Here is a 16,687-nt window from a genome sequence, read left to right as displayed (position 1 = left end):
CCTGGAGAATTCCCATGGACAGAGGAGTCTGGTGGGCTATAGTCCATGAGGTCGCAAGGAGTCGGACACGACTAAGTGACGAAGCACAGCACAGCACAGGCAAGCTGGGACGCTGGCTGAATCAGTCCAGCGGGTGCCACCAAGAGAGATCTCTGCCCTCTTATTTGGTAGTGAAATCACTGCCGTTTCTACCACAAGCTCTGTTTTTGGTAAAAGAAAATCCTGCCCTGCACACACAGAAAAAGATTATTTTGGAGGCATCATATTTTCACCAACAGGGTTTTTGGAACCCTGAGCAAATGCCATGGTTTTCTAGCATCAAAACAAGTTTATTCCAAAGTTTCTTTTGGACATTTGAAGGCAGTAAACTCTGCCAGTGTTCACATCATGGCTCTCCTTGGCAACATGCCCTTGGGTCATTACTGCCCGTCTGGGCACATCCCTGCATCTCTGTCCTCCTTTAATTCCTCTCCCTTTCCCTGTTGCATATTATCCCTTCCAACCATTTGCATTGCTCCCTTGAAGCTGGCCTGTCCATGTTGACAAACTCATATTTTTAGTCTCTTTATTGAGTTTTCTATCTTCTGTCTTTACTGAAAGTTGTCTCCCCAGGGGGTACCACTTGCCTGGAAGTTCTTTTACCTGAATTTCCAACACATTTTCCTTAACTCTTACCCTGACATTAGAGCAATGCAACTTTTTCCAATGCCCCACATTACTGCTTCCAAATCATTCTTCTTCCCATTTCCTTTTTCTCCCAAAAAACATAGCCTTTGGCTACACCACCCAAATCATTCATGTTCCACCGTCATCCTCACTGCCAACTATGGCCATTTTCATCTTTCTGCACGTTCATTGGAGACTTAGGCACATAACTGGCTGCTCTCCCTCCTTCCCTGGGCCCTACCCTGGTAATGAGTGGTTACTATCTAGAGGGCTGTCCAATTCCTTGACTTTCATGAATGTTGGCATCTCATCCTTTGATCACAAACCTCTATCTTTCCACCTCTCCCCCACTGCATCTGTTCCTTGAGGTTTTTGACACTTGTTTGGTTGTTGATGCCTACCTTCCTTCTCCTAACAGTCCTCTGTTTTCCTGGCCATTATTCTGTCCAGCCTTGGGGGCAATTCTTGTTAATATCATACATCCCTTTTCTTGGCCACTGTACATTCTGATCAACTCTGTTTCCTCTGCTTCTGCACTTGGACCTTGGAACTAACTGGGGAAAATCAGAAACTGAAGCCACTGTAAATTCATGGCTTCAACCTCAGTCTGGTCATTAGTGACACCTGTAAAATCTTTTATGTACCCAGAATTTTTTCTCTTTTCATTTACTACAACAGACATTATAGAATTTTTTTAGAGACTCAACCACTCTAGCCTATGGCTCTATCACTCAGCAATATACCATATCTTCACAGTGATGTTGATATTCTCAGATGAGAACTGTATCTAGGATCATTCATTATCCTGTCTATACCTGCCTCTGTCAAATAGATGTCTCTTTACACTTCAGGTCAGCTCCTCCTAAGGTCTGGATTTCATTATGTACCTCTTCCTCCTCAAGCCCTTTGTTCTAACAGTTCTCTCCTATTCCTTGTCTTCAACATCTTCTTCACTACTTGCTTTTCCTCTTCAGCATAGAAAATTACCTATCTCTCCTACCTAAGCAACCCATATTTATTAAAAACTACATTTCACTGATACCTCCTTTAGCCAACAGTCCTTGCTTCCTTCACCTACAAACCATTTGAGAGTATACCTGGCTACTAGGCTATGACTGACTCTATATCTTCACTACCCACTCTTTCTTCAACCAGCCCATCTAGCGGCTGCCTCCACACGTGACCTTGAAGAGGCAAATCAAACAGATCTGAGACCTCTTTTTCTTGACCTCTCTATAGTGTTTGATGCTTTGTATATTTCCTGTCTCTTGAAGCTTCTCTTTCCTTAGCATCTGGGACGGTACCTATTCCTACATTTTCTATTTTACCACTCATTTTGTTTTTCAAGTTAGTCATAACAATAACAGCAATTATTTCTTTTAAGAAATAGTTATACTCATTTATTTTTGGCTGTGATGGGTCTTCGTTGCTGCACAGGCCTTTTCTCCAGTTGTGGCCAGCAGTGCAAGGGCTCCTCATCGTGGTTTCTTCTCTCATTGAGGAGCATGGGCTCTAGGGCATGTGGGTTTCAGGAGCTGTGGCATGTGGGTTCAATCGTTGCTGTTTCTGCGCTCCAGAGCACAGGCTCAATAGTGGTGGCACCCAGGCTTAGCTTCTCTGTGGCATGTGGAATCTTCCTGGACCAGGGATCAAATCTGCGAGTCTTGTGTCTCCTGCATTGGTAGGCAGATTTTCTACTACTGAGCCATCAGGGAAGCCCAGCAATTATTTCTTGAGTATTCACTATTGCCATCCTATCTGGTCAGATTTTTAAGTACATTCTTTCCTTTGATGCATACAACCTAGGAGATGGGGGCCTATATTATTCTCACTTTGCCGATAAGGAAACTGGGCTGGATGGGTCTAAATGGCTTGTTCAAATCACGCAGCTGCTAATAAGCAACTGAACTGGGATTTGAACTCAGACATTCTGGCTCTTGGGTATAAACACGGTTACTGCTGTCCTCATCTCCTGTAAGTTTTTGTTCTTGGGATTTCAGCCTCAGTCTTCTCTTCTCATCCTACACACTCTTTCCAAATGAACTTGTCCTTGCTCCTATATTTTGTTGTTATTGTTGTTTAGTCTCTAAGTTGTGTCCAACTCTTTTGCGACCCCATGACCTGTAGCCCACCAGTCTCCTCTGTCCATGGGATTTTTCAGGTAAGAATACTGGAGTAGCTAGCCATTCCCTTCTCCAGGGGATCTTCCAGACCCAAGGATGGAACTCAAGTCTCCTGCATTGGCAGGTGGATTCTTTACCACTGAGTCACCAGGGAAGCCCTTCTCTTATATTAAGTCCTAATTCTATAATCTAGTTAGAATGATTGTAAAACCCATTTCCCCTGCCCTCTCCTTTACCTCAGTTTTTTCCTTTGCAAAATGGAAATAAAAACAGCACCTACCTCATAGGGTCATATGCAGTAAGCAGATGTATGTAAAAGCTGATCTCCTTTCTTAGATGTGGAGTAACTCTCCTTCTTTGAATCTGCCATAGGCATCTCATTCACAGCATGTCCCAAACTGAACTCACCGTACCCTAAATGTTTAAATATTGATGATTATCCCCTCTTCTCCACCCAGTTGTCTTATGAGTAATCTTTTCTCTTGATCTTGCATGTAACCTATCTCCAAGTTGGATCCTATAGATTCTAAAGCTTCAAATGACTTCATTGCCTAAATTCAGACCCTTGTCACTTCACATCTGAACAACTGCAATGTTTTTCTACATAAAATGCCTGCATCTACTTTCTATAGTCCTGAAAGATTATTGAAGAAAAAAAAAATCAGATGATGTCTGACTGATGATTTCAGGCAGATGATTTCTTCCTAAAATTCTCCTATGGCTCCCTTAAACTTTCAGGATAAACTTTAAATCCCTTAGTATGTTCAATCCTTTTAGAATATTCGCCTTGCTTTTCTCCATTTTCTTATTTTTGCTACTCTCTTAACTTATTACTTTTGCCTCAGTGGTAGGGAACAATTGTCAGTCTCTCAAATGCCAGGGTCTCTCAAAGCTCATTGCATTTGTAAATGCTTCTTTTCCTACGCATCCCTTCTTGCTCTCACTAACTCCACCTTGTGTTTCTTTTAAAGACTCAGCTCAGCTCTCACGTTCCTGATGCTCATGCGTAGTATGTCACTTCATCTGAGTTTCTGCAGCACCTGACACATAGTTCTACCAATCAATTAACACTGTACATCATGGTTCTGAACTTCACTTTGCTCCAAACACCTAGAGCTAGGGTGTTAAACTATGGCCCATGGTCCAAATCCAGTGGAGATGATTTGTTTTTGGAACACAGTCATGATCATTCACATAAATATTGGCTGCTTTTGCACTATGAGAGCAGAATTGAATAGCTGTGACAGAGTCTATATAGTCCCCAAAGTCAAAATATTTATTATCTGGTCCCTTATAGAAAATATTTGCAGATCCCTTGACCTTGCATCAATTACTGTGCATAGCCAGGTTCTTAGTCATAAATGCCCATGTGTGGAGGGAGGAAGTGAATTAAGATTTTGCAAAAGATGAGTAGTTGGATGATTCAGATGCACAATGTAGGGGATCACCTCCCTGCCCCACTGATAATGTCATAATAACTTATACCCACACACGTGTCCTTATGAAGCACCTCTTGAAAGTGCTGTAAGGCAGGGACTGTGAGTTTTTCATCTTTATATCTTCCATGTTTAGCCCAGTAAGTATCTTGGGATATACTCATGGACTCTCAGGAAAAGGTGAACACCTAGAGACAAGCATACAACGGAGCAGATATATAACTGCCTTCAGGATCCAGTCTCTGCCTCATGTCTCTGCTGTTTGTCACTTTGTCAGCTTTAGTTTTCCCTTTCTCTACGGACTTCCTCCAGCTGGCAAAACTCATGACCCATTTCAACTCCTCAATATTTCATCTCATAGCTTTCAGCTATCAACCAGGCCTTATTTTGATTTGCTCTTAGTTCCAAATCCCCAAATTTAGTTGACTATTTCTTGTGGTCAGGGAATAGGGGGTAGATGAGAAAATGGAAATTTTAGTGATACATATAGATAGACTGGAGAAAGAAGAAGATCTCCCAAAATAGAAGTGGTACTATTCAGAAAAAGAGGTACTGGACATAGGTGACTTTTATAGTAGTTCCTGGCAGTTTCCCCCTGTAGAGGACCTGGTAGATGTCCCCACCCATAGTAGCACATAAGAGGTGCTTAACTCAGTAACTGTGTTTTACCACTCAGTGGTAAAATGACTCAATAAATGAATGACTAAATGAAATGAATAAAGGAGTTAACCTCTTCTGCTGTAAGATGAGAATAGCATTTATCTTATAGGCTTGCATTGAGGAAAAACAAAACAAAACACTTATGCACTACTTGGCAGATAATAGACACTCAGTAAATACTACCTAATGTTCCAGTCCCCTACCTGGGGTGGATTTGGGAGGGAAACTTAAGGAGAGACATAGCATGTTACCTTTAAAAATTTCATCAGCAAGATGATCCAATAAAATCTCTATGTCCCATCTTATCTCCTAATCATACTTAAGTCAACATAAAGTCAGGGCTTGCCCTTGGCTCATCCTGAATTGCCAGATTCTTTAAGAAAAACTCTAGGGCATCCCAGAACAAATATCTCATTTGTACCAATAAAGGACTATATTCATATGATCAGAAGACTAACAGGAACTTAACGTTAAGAACTGGATCAGGGTTATTTTTTCATGAGCAAAGCTTACCTTTTCACCAGACTAGCTCATTCAACATACAACCAAACAATTAATTCTTGCACTTTCTTGAACATACCTTCTCTCTTGGGTCACCCTTGCTTTTTATCTCATATTAAATGTCTTCTTCTGCCCCATTACCTTCATTTGCATAGCTCTTCCACCTTTATTACCTGCTCTGACTCTAATTCTGTCCCATCCCCACCCACTTCTAGAAATTATAAAATAACTTTTTCCCAGACCTGTTACAGAACATTTCTGCTCAAGCCAACCACCTGGGGTTCTTACCTCCTACCCTAATTTTCATCATAAAACTGTTTCTTCCAAACCCATATTGGGTAATGCTAAAGAAGGTTTCTGACGAATAAAAACTTTCTCTCCACTAATAAACAATTTTTTGAAACCATTTATGGTTTACAAAGCTCTCTACAGCTCTCTGATGGCCACGGTATTAAGGCTACCTCACTCTTGGTCACAGTGCCAGTCTCTTAAATGATTAAGAGTTTTGAGAGATGAGACTTCACTTTTACTGAGAATAGTTTCTTATATCTTTCTGTTAAGGTGACATTTTTCAATGGCATTTCTCAATGCTGGAAGACCCTTTAGAGGTTGTTTACTACATTGGTCTTTAAAGATATCTGAATCTTTTCTAAGTGTCCCCAAGGGGTAATATAATATGTACTTACATTTATGATTTATTTATGAATTCCAGAGGAGTACCAGTTTCTTCTCTCTGCACAATTAGGCATTTCCCATTCTTATTCAGTTCTTTCTTGTATACTGAGGAATATTTTGTGAGTGCCGCCTCACTTCAGTTGTGTCTGACTCTTTGTGACCTTATGGACTGTAGCCCGCCAGACTCCTCTGTGCATGGGATTCTCCAGGCAAGAATAGTGGAGTGGGTTGCCATGCCTTCCTCCAGGGGTTCTTCCCAACCCAGGGGTCAAACCCGTGTCTCTTACATCTCCTACATTGGCAGGCAGGTTCTTTACCACTAGTGCCACCTAAGAAGCCGGAGGAACATTCTGCCCTCCTGCAAACCTTAACTGTGAAATCATCTGGTGTCTATTCAAAATAGTTGACATTTCCTCTTATCCACATGAAAGCTTGACTAGGTGCACGGGATCAAGATTGTGTCTCCTTTGTTTTCTCTTTTTCATCACCACCAGCCTTGGGAACTTCAGCTGTTGTTCATGTGTTATAGCTTTGGGTCGCTTAGCTTTTCTCATCATAGATTCTGGTCTATCAATTTTCTTTTTAAAATTCTTAATTCTAACAGGTTGACTTTCTCTTTGAAGCCTACAGAATAGAGGGTATCTCAAATGTCTTTCAGAGTTTGCCTTAGACACAGAGATATTCTAAATTGGAAACATTTGTTGAAGTTTAGCCTAAGTAGAATTTAGTGTGTCAATATTCATAATTATTCTAGCCTATTCTCAAAAATGAAAATTAAAGTGAAAGTGAAAGTCGCTCAGTCATGTCCGACTCTTTGTGACCTCATGGACTGTCCATGGAATTCTCCAGGCCAGAATACTGGAGTGGGTAGCCTACCCCTTCTCCAGGACATCTTCCCAACCCAGGAATCGAACTGGGGTCTCCTGCATTACAGGCAGATTCTTTACCAACTGAACTACCAGGGAAACCCATTCTCAAAAACAGTATGAGATTATTATCATGATAGCAAGAATACAAAAACCACCAATGGTGGTGACCCTGGCCTTCTGCTAGTGACTTGAATATGTCAAGCTTTTTTACTTCAAGGCACTTGCACGCTTTTTCTTTTGCCTGGAATACTCCCTGCAATCTCTTCTCCTCAAAAATTTGCCTGTCAGCTCCTCAGGCTTCAAGTCTCTGAGAAATTTTTCTTTTATTTGTTTACCCCTGACCCCCAGTCTCCATCTAAATCATGTCACCTATCATGATATATTTTCCAACCTGCCTTTAGCTCTTTCTTGTGGCAAGCATCACAGTTTTAAATACATTTATTTGTATGATTATTTAGCAACTGTCTCCTCCATTACACTGTAAACTCTGAAAAGTTTGCAATTTTGTCTGCTTCATTTATAATGAAGTTCCCAGCTCCTGGCAGAGAACCTAGCTTATGTTGGGAATTCACATATTTGTTGGATGAATGAATGAATGAATAACTCCTAAAGCCATGCTTTTTCTTTTTCTTTTTCCATTTATTTTTATTAGTTGGAGGCTAATTACTTTACATCATTGCAGTAGTTTTTGTCATACATTGAAATGAATTAGCCATGGATTTACATGTATTCCCCATCCCGGTCCCCCCTCCCACCTCCCTCTCCACCCTTTCTTCCTTCCTTACATTTGTATATGGCCTTGTTGTTTTCAAAAGTTTTTTTTTTTTTTCATTTATTTTTATTAGTTGGAGGCTAATTATTTTACAATATTGTAGTGTTTTTTGTCATACATTGACATGAATCAGCCATGGATTTACATGTATTCCCCATCCCAATCCCCCTTCCCACCTCCCTCTCTACCCGATCCCTCTGGGTCTTCCCAGTGCACCAGGCCCGAGCACTTGTCTCATGCATCCATCCTGGGCTGGTGATCTGTTTCACCCTTGATATTATATTTGTTTCAATGCTATTCTCTCAGAACATCCCACCCTCGCCTTCTCCCACAGAGTCCAAAAGTCTGTTCTCAAAAGGTTTTTGTGTTCCTGTCATTATAGGTAGGGAAAGGTGGTCATCACTGTCCCAATTTCCATCTAATGAAGCTAAAGTCTAGAAAAAGGAGCTGATAACACAAACTCACTTAGCTGGTAGCAAGTGGAATTGTTGTCTCAGTCTAGTTCTTGGTTGTTTTTAATTAAAATTTTCTTTTGTTGTTCTTAAATTTTTTCCCCCTAGTGTTCTTCTATTAGTAATATTTAAAATTAGTAAAATAGTTTTTTAAAATTATTTAAAAGCCACAATCTAATTTTTTTAACTTGAAAAAATAATATCTGCTTTCCTAGAAAGATCTAGGTAAAATATAATCTCCTGAATTATTTTTTTGAGTATACTTTTTTTTTTTTTAAAAATAGAGCAGTTTTAGGTTCACAACAAAATTGACCAAAAAGATACATAGATTTTTCCATTTGCCCGCCACCACCCTATGACTTTTACAGGGGAGCCTGGCAGGCTGTAGTGTATGGAGTCGCAAGAGTCGGACACGACTAAGCACATGAAGCACAGCAGCACCCCATGACTTTTAAGACTTGATTTCTTCACATGACCTTTTGTAGAGAAGAATGTAAAGGGGGGATTTAACTGACTTGATCTCATTTTGGGGGGTCCACAGAACTTCACACAGGCTGTATGTAATATATATTGATTAAAGGCTGGAAACAGTGTCTCCATCTGAATACATTTAATGTATTTTCTTATGAGAGCAATTGGTCAAAATGAAAATATTAGTTCTTTTCAACCCAGTGGCTCAAAAAATACTCTTAAACATACCTTCTGCTTCATAATATATCTATTACAAATTACGCTTTTTTTCTATTGATTTACTTTGTCATTACCTTTGCAACAACATGAAGACTTGAAAGCAATGCAACATCATTCCTCTATAGAAATTCCATACATTAGCCTTTTCTCCCCAACGAGTCATACAACTTTTTAGCCAAGGACAGTGGAACCTGGAGGGCTGTAGTCCATGGGGTCACAGAGAGTCAGACATGACTGAGTGTGCGCTTGCACACGCACCTGCGCACGCACACACACACACACACACACACAAATTAATAAGGTCTCCTGCATTCAGAAAATGATAAAATCCCAGAACAGTCACAGAACATAAACTTACTTCAAATGAAGAATCATATATATCACTACAAGTGTTTTACTGAGTTGATGTATATGGAAAAAAAATACTCCCTTGGGAAAAAAATAGATACATGTATATGTATAACTTAGTCACTTTGCTGTGTGCCTGAAACTATCATGACATTGTTAATCAACTATACTCCAATATAAAATAAAAAGTTAAAAAAATTCCCTATTTTGTACACTATTATTTATATCTCAGGTTATATAACTCCTGAATATCGTATCATTTATTTTCATTTCTGTATGGTATCAGCCAGGCTTCAAGTAGGAAGAGAGTTTCTCATCACATAGTATTTTTTTCTCACTTCTTTGTAAGCAGGGAATTTCATAGAATCCTAAGGTCTTATGGTGGCGGGAGATTTTATGGGTCATTTAGATCAACTGCCTTTGAATCTCCTCTGCAGTGTGTCCTCCAAAGTCATCTATTGCCTGCTTGAATACTTTGTGTGATGGGGAAGTCACCACCTCACTTCTACCATATACACCCAGGGGGAAACCAGGATGGCTGCCTACCCAACTAAATGTGGTCCCTCTAACCCACCGGCAAGTCACTGACTTATACAGTAAGTGGCGTCATTATACCTGAACAGTAACTTTCCTGAATCCTGGGCATCTGGAGATGATGCTCTACCCACAGAGCCAGTGTGGATTGTTTGGACTGTCTGCTACCAAGGCAGGCTGACTTCATCTGGGGCTGGAGGCAGGGGTAAGCTGACAGCAACCTTCAGAATATGGAGATTCCTGGCTAGTTACTTGCTAGAAAAAGACTGTTTTAAGTTAGCTTAGGTTTCCAGATGTCCCTCTCCAAAGTACATGATTATCATTGGGGAAGATTAAAAAAGGAGAACATGTAATATGTGAATTAATTAGTCTTTTTCACTGATTATTTTTTACTTAACGTTTGGCAGCACAGTTTTCATAAATTTTAGCTTTTAGAATCTGTTTCTCTTTTTTTCTTTTTTTTTTTTTCGCTTCAGAACAACTGTCCAGAATGCTGATAGAACCACAGTTTTTTGCAGTAAGATTTTATGCACATTCTTTTCACTTGGTTCCCACATTTATTCCTTACATTCAAAAATGATTCTGTTTCTGAATTCTGTAGAATAATATAATTTTATAATGTAATTTTAACCATGTCAAATCAAATCCCAACTTTTATGGTACCTTGTAGAATGACGTTGTTAACGCAGGTATTTTCATCTTCCTGTAAAGGAAACTACAACAAAGGCACTGCCTTTAATTTTTTTATCCAGGTGAGGTGGAATAATATTTTAAGCTATCAATCTGCTTTTTTCCCCTACCAATGTTTCTCCCCTCCCTCCCGCTGCACCCCTGTCATTAAGTCAGTACTTGATGGCCCCAGGGGAGTCAGGAAAAGGGCTGAACTCAGAAATAGCCTGCTTGTCTTTCTGACATTTGTCATGGAAAAGCCTAAGCCCTCAGGGGAACTTTGAGAGTTTTGTGGAGTAGGTAAAAGGTTGGTATTTAAGGATATATACAAAGTATTTTGGCCGGAAGCAGGCAGAGGAGAGAGCAGAGTCTTCCTCTGGGCACTTTGTAAGCCTGTGAGGCTGTGTGGGCTGGGAGAGAACAGAGGAGAGAGAGAGAGAAAGAGGGAAAAGGGAGAGGGAGAGAGAGAAAGCATGATTCAGAAAGCTCTATCATCCAGAGGGCAGAAGGACCCTTCCCTGCTGCTTCCCAGCAGTGCTGATGGAGCCGTAACGGGATTCTAAAGAGGAAACCTCCTGTATAGAACTTACTGTGAAAATTGGAACCCAGCTAGTCTTGTAAGAAAAATCCCCTTTTCCCAAGAGTGACGGGGCAGCAATGGAGAGTTAAACAGTAATAATGAGCCATGCACCATGTGACAATAGATACAGCAGCTCCTGCGGACTTCTGACCATAACTCATATTGTCCTCTCACCTCGCTTTTGCATATGGAGTCCAAACTATGGCATGAGCTTGGGAGAGACACAGATAGGGAGATAAGTCTCAGGAAGACATATACATTTGTCTACCAACCTAGCAGAATAGAAACTTGGGACAAGAATATTAAATTGAATTACAGAAAATGAATCTTTCTATTATAGTACACCTAAGTGAAGGCTTCCCAGGTGGGTTCAGTGGTGAAAGAATCTGTCTGCAATGCAGGAGACACAGGTTCGATCCCTGGGCCGGGAAGATCCCCCAGAGGAGGGCATGGCAACCCACTCCAGTATTCTTATCTGGAGAATCCCATGGGCAGGCTACAGTCCACAGGGTCGTAGAGAGTCAGACACGACTGAACGGACTGAGCACGCAGGCACTCACACCCACGTGGTTGGACTGAGTGGCATACTTGCTCTACAATCAAGAACTGTTTTGCTCACTTAAAAAAAAGTTAAGGTTAAATTTACAATAGTAAAATTCATTCCTTTAGTATACACTTCTGCAAGTTTTGGCAAACATTTAGTCTCTAATCACCACTACAATCACGATAGAGGGTAGTTCTCTCACCCCCCAAATTCCGTTATTTGTGTAGTCCATCCCTCTCCCCTGGCAACTATTGGTCTATTTTTCTCCCTATAGTTTTGGCTTTTCAAGAATGTCATTTAAACGGAATCAAAACTATTGAAGCCTTTTGAGTCTAGCTTCTTTCACTTAGAATAACTCATGTGGGATTCATCTGTGTCATTGCATGTATCCATAGTTTGTGCCTTTTAGTTACTGATTGTATGTATTTGATCATATGTATGGACTATGGTTGTTTCTAGCTTTTGGGGACTGCAAATAAAACTGCTATGAACATTCACACAGGTTTTTGTGTGGACACAGGTTTTCATTTTACTTGGGTAAATACTTTGGTATAGGTTTACTGTACTGTATGATTTATGTCTAGCTTTATAAGATACTGCCAGATTGATTCTCAAAGGCTCTAACAATTCACATTCTCATCAATGATATGTGAGGATTCCGGCCTGCTCTGCTTTGCATTGTCAGTTTTGTTTTTAACTTGTTAGTCTAATGAGTATGTAATGGTATTACACTGTGATTTCAATCTGCATGACTTACTTGCCATTTTTGCATCTTCGGTAAACTATCTGTTCAAATGTTTTACCCCTTTTTAAATTTTTTTTTTTTAGTTTAGTTGTTGAATTTTGAGTTTTTAATATATTCTAGCTACAAGCCCATAATCAGACATATCATTTGGAAATACTTTCTCCCACGGATGATAAAGTACAACATATCAAATTTTTTTATGGTTTATGCTTTATCTAATAACTCTTTGCTTATTCCTAAAATATAAAGGTTTCCCCTCCCCCTTTTTTTCTTCTAGACATTTTATAGTATTTACATTTAAATCTAGTATTCATTTTGAGTTAAATATTGTATATGGTGCAAGTTGTGATCTAGGCTTTTTTTGTTTTGTTTCTTTGCAAGTGGACATCCAATTGTTTCAGGACATTTTATTGAAAAGATGAGCCTATTTAAATTGCCTCCAGGAGAAATTGAGGCTTACACAATAGCTAGGGCAATAGGTGTAGGCTTTGATACTTTGATAAGCCAAATTCTTGTGTGTAGCTGCCTCAAGTGATTGGCACTGGCTTATGTTTTATCCATACCGCTAAATTTCCACTGGTACAGTTTACCTTGGACTGAAGAAGGCATAGATTTGTTCAGTGCAGTTGTGCTTCATTATACAAACCTTTAAAGTACTAATAGTTGACCAATGGTTCCCTGCACTGTGTATTTTTCCAGGATTATTGGTCTGGGCTTTAAAATTACAGAAGTTCAAACTAAGTTCCACAAAGTTACAGTAGGTGAGACATGGTATCTAAATTGTATTAGGTGTTAGCCTTAGCACTAGATCAACCTCCCTTAATTATGTTACTCTTTATCATTTTTGGAATTGAATTTGGTTCTGGGATAAAGAAGATAACTCTCACCATCACCCCTGTCTTCCTCTGTGACTTTCCTTGGGCTCATTACCTGTTTGAAACTACTAACAACTGAAAAATCTCTTTTAAAATCCCTTGCAGGGAAATGCAAACCGAAACTGCACTGAGATTCCACCTCACACCTGTTAGGATGGCTACTATGAAATAAATAAATACAGAAATACAGAGATATCAAGTTTAGGCCAGGATGTGGAAAAGCTGCAACCCTTGTGCACTTTGTTGGTAAGAGTGTAAAATGGTATGAAAGTTCCTCAGAAAATTAAATATAGAATTAACATACGATCCCACAATTCTACTTCTAGGTATATACCCCAAAGAAGTGAAAGCAAGATTTAAAGAGATATTTGTACACCCATGTTCATAGAAACATTAATCCTAATGGCCAAAGAGTGGAAGCATCCCAAGTGTCTTTTGAGAGGTAAATGAATAAACAATATTTGGTATATTCCTAGAATAGAATATTTTTCACCCTTAAGGAGAAGCAAAGATTTTGAAACATGCTACAACATGGACGAACTTTGAGGACATTTGCTAAGTGAAGTAAGCCTGTCACAAAAAGAAAAAATACTTTGTGATTCCATTCATATGAGCTACCTAGAGCAGTCAAATGCATAGAGACAAAGTAGAATAGTGGTTGCCAGAGGCTGGGGGAAGGAGGAATGGAGAGTGAGTGCAGTGTTTCAGTGTTACAAAATGGAAAGAGTTCTGAGATTGGTTGTACAACAACGTGAATGTACTTAACACTACTGAACTATATACTTAAATACTGTACACTTAAGGTGGTAAATTTTATGTTTTACATATTTTAAACACAATTTAATTTTAAAAATATTGAAAATATGCTTCTCAAAGAGAAGTTAGAGTTGGCCAGATCCCCTTTTCCTTTTATATCAGTTTGACTGTCCTCCAAGATCTCAAACGTTCCCTTAAAGAACTCTTTTTCCAGTTCAAACAGTCTTGCTTCCTTTACCTGAGGCAAAGTTTAATACAAATACTTCATTGGGAGGTACAATGTCAGGCAGGGAGAATGAGGAAAAAGAGGAAAAGAGGGTAAGCAAATACAAGGTGGGAGTGACTGAGCTGTCCACATTTTCAAAAATAATCACCGGTGGTTGTTCAATCACATGGGTCATCTCTGGAAGGAGGAGGGGAGAGGAATTAATCAGTTCCTTACAACCACCTGTCACTCAAACTTCTCATTACAGAGACACCCTCTTGTACTTCGTTTTGGGGAAGCCAGGTTCCACACCCCATGGATTTGCACTGCATCCAAGTCTGGAAGTCTGAATGAACCTGTGGGCTGGCTGCCAGAGCTGTCCTGGTTCTGGACACTGCAGGCAGAGTGGAGGCCATGCTAAGAGACGAGGAGTTATTGGAGCTGGCAGGGGCATCTCGAGCTCTCTTTGGCCCAGAGTCGAGTATCTGGGAGACAAGTGAGAAACTGTGAGACCTCAAAGGGCATTTCAACTGTGCCAGACACAGAGTCATAGTAAAGGAAAAAATACTAAGTCAATAGAGATGGTGTCCAGGCTTGATATAACTACTAATCTGATGGAACAGCATGTTCAAAATGTGACCATGTAATGCTGGGAGATATGGTCAGACCAAATTTGGTTGAAAACAAGTGCAGTTGGAAAACTCAGAACTCATGACTTCATAACTTTCTCTATGATGGGGTCCCTATGTTGGTAAGGGTAAGTGATGATAGCTGCTGTAATACACCTCAAATATCAATGTTTGGATTCTTGTACTTTCTCCATAAGCATCTTTGCTGCAAGCATTTTTGCTGCATAACTAATTTGCTGTAAAAGAGAAAATCACAAAAAGTAAAAGAGGGAATTAAAAAGAATGTAATGAAACATGAAATATGAATAACAAAATATATAAGATTTCATTGCAAAATATATAATATATGAATACCTTCAAATGTGTCTAGTTTCACAGCAATATCATACAAATAAATAATTTTATCTTGTGGGCATTTGTCTTTCAAGTCTTTTGCTCGTAGTGTTTGAATATTTTTTTTTGGCTTATTGATTTATTTCCTGTTTCAGTATCGCACGCTTTCTTTTTCTCTAAAATTTCTTCTTTCATTAAGAGTGATATCAGTTCCAAATACTAGGATGCATGTTTGTAACTGAACTTTGTATCTGTTGTTTGTTCTTGGCGTTTTGTCACATGTTTGTTGACAGACATTATGGAGTTCTATGGGAAATATGGGTTCAACTCTGAGCATTCGAGGGCCTGGGCCTCTCTCTTCCGATGTAGTGTGTTTCAAAATGAAAAATCAACTCTTGGTCTAAATAATCATAATCTATCAGCTCAGTAAAGCCATCAGTAAAGTTACTAGCTGGAAGAAATGCTAACACATTTCAACCAGCTAAAACCAAACTGTCAAACCAAAAACTGTCAACCAATTATTTTATCTTTCACAGCAAAACCTCCTTAAGACCAATTAATTATGCAGTGACATGTCTGTGGCGAAAATGTCTATAGCAAATGTGCTTACTGCAAAATATGGGACATGCAGTTATTGCCAGAGGCATTGTCCATAGCCACTATGCTTAGAATGCCTGCTTAAAATAGAGTGGAGGCTCTGTCAGCTCTCCACCCAGCGCCGACAAATCAGGAGCATAAGTTCAAGGTAAAGTTGGATATTTTTAGAGGTTTAGTATGTTGGATCGAAGAAAACAAACAAACTCAATGACTGATGCCTGGGGCTGCTACCATTGAAAATTTCTAAACTTTGATGAAAAAGCAAGAAAGGCAGTCTCTAAAGAAAAGTTGAGAGTATGCACAAGTGAATCGTCCCCTAGGCAATTAAGGTAAATATCTTATTCTTTTTTAAAAAAATTATTTATTTATTTGACTGTGCCAGGTTTTAGAGTATGCAAGATCTTTAGTTGTGGCCTGCAAATTCTTAGTTGCAGCAGGTGGGATCTGGTTCCCTAACCAGGGATAGAACCCAGGCCTCTGCATTGGGAGTGCAGAGTCTTAGCTGCTGGACCACCAGAGAAAATTCTCTTATTCTTAATTTTATGACTTTTATTCTGACCAAGTATAAGTTCCAAGTTTTGTTCAGAGTAGACTCTGGACAAAGAGATTGGTAAGGCTGAAAGGTGTGGATGCTATTTTTTTGTCTTTCCTCTACTCAGAGATCTTGGTTACCTGTTTATGCCTTGGCAACAGCTACATATCTCAATGTTCTGTACCTTGAGATTTAGGGCATCATTTTGACTGAAAGCTTTGTTCTTGAGACTAGGAATTTGCTTGTGGTTTTTAAATTTTGAGAGTGTGGAGCAGGCACTGTGATAACATTTTTATCTATTAACTTTCTGGTATTTAAACTTGTGGGCCATGAGAAAGCCTTGATGAGATTAATTTAATTTGGTAGGCATTTAAGGAAGTAGAGAGTCCAGGCTGAGGATGATACAGGATCTCAGGCTCTGTCCAGGGTTCTGAGCCAACTGACCCTCTGGCTGAAATGAGAAAGCAGTAGTGAAGATTTTGTCTCTTCACACAAA

At 39.5% G+C, this 16,687-nt stretch overlaps 1 long non-coding RNA gene across 2 annotated transcripts in view; it reads left to right on the top strand.

Moving 5' to 3' along the window:
• Positions 1–15,138, top strand: part of LOC110126864 (uncharacterized) — a 131,929-nt gene extending 116,791 nt beyond the window's left edge. Inside the window, exons 2-5 of one of the 2 annotated variants that reach the window (XR_002310565.2) lie at positions 9,630–9,788; positions 13,245–13,385; positions 13,466–13,581; positions 14,369–15,138. This is a non-coding gene — a long non-coding RNA (uncharacterized lncRNA). The remainder of the gene's footprint in view (positions 1–9,629; positions 9,789–13,244; positions 13,386–13,465; positions 13,582–14,368) is intronic. The other variant, XR_011487141.1, reaches the window with a different exon arrangement.
• The last annotated feature ends 1,549 nt before the right edge of the window (positions 15,139–16,687 follow it).

Source organism: Odocoileus virginianus, chromosome 4, assembly GCF_023699985.2.
Source record: "Odocoileus virginianus isolate 20LAN1187 ecotype Illinois chromosome 4, Ovbor_1.2, whole genome shotgun sequence".
In the NCBI taxonomy this organism is placed as follows: Eukaryota; Metazoa; Chordata; class Mammalia; order Artiodactyla; family Cervidae; genus Odocoileus; species Odocoileus virginianus.
The sequence above is the reverse complement of the archived record's forward strand: the minus strand, read 5'-3'. Positions and strand labels throughout refer to the sequence as shown.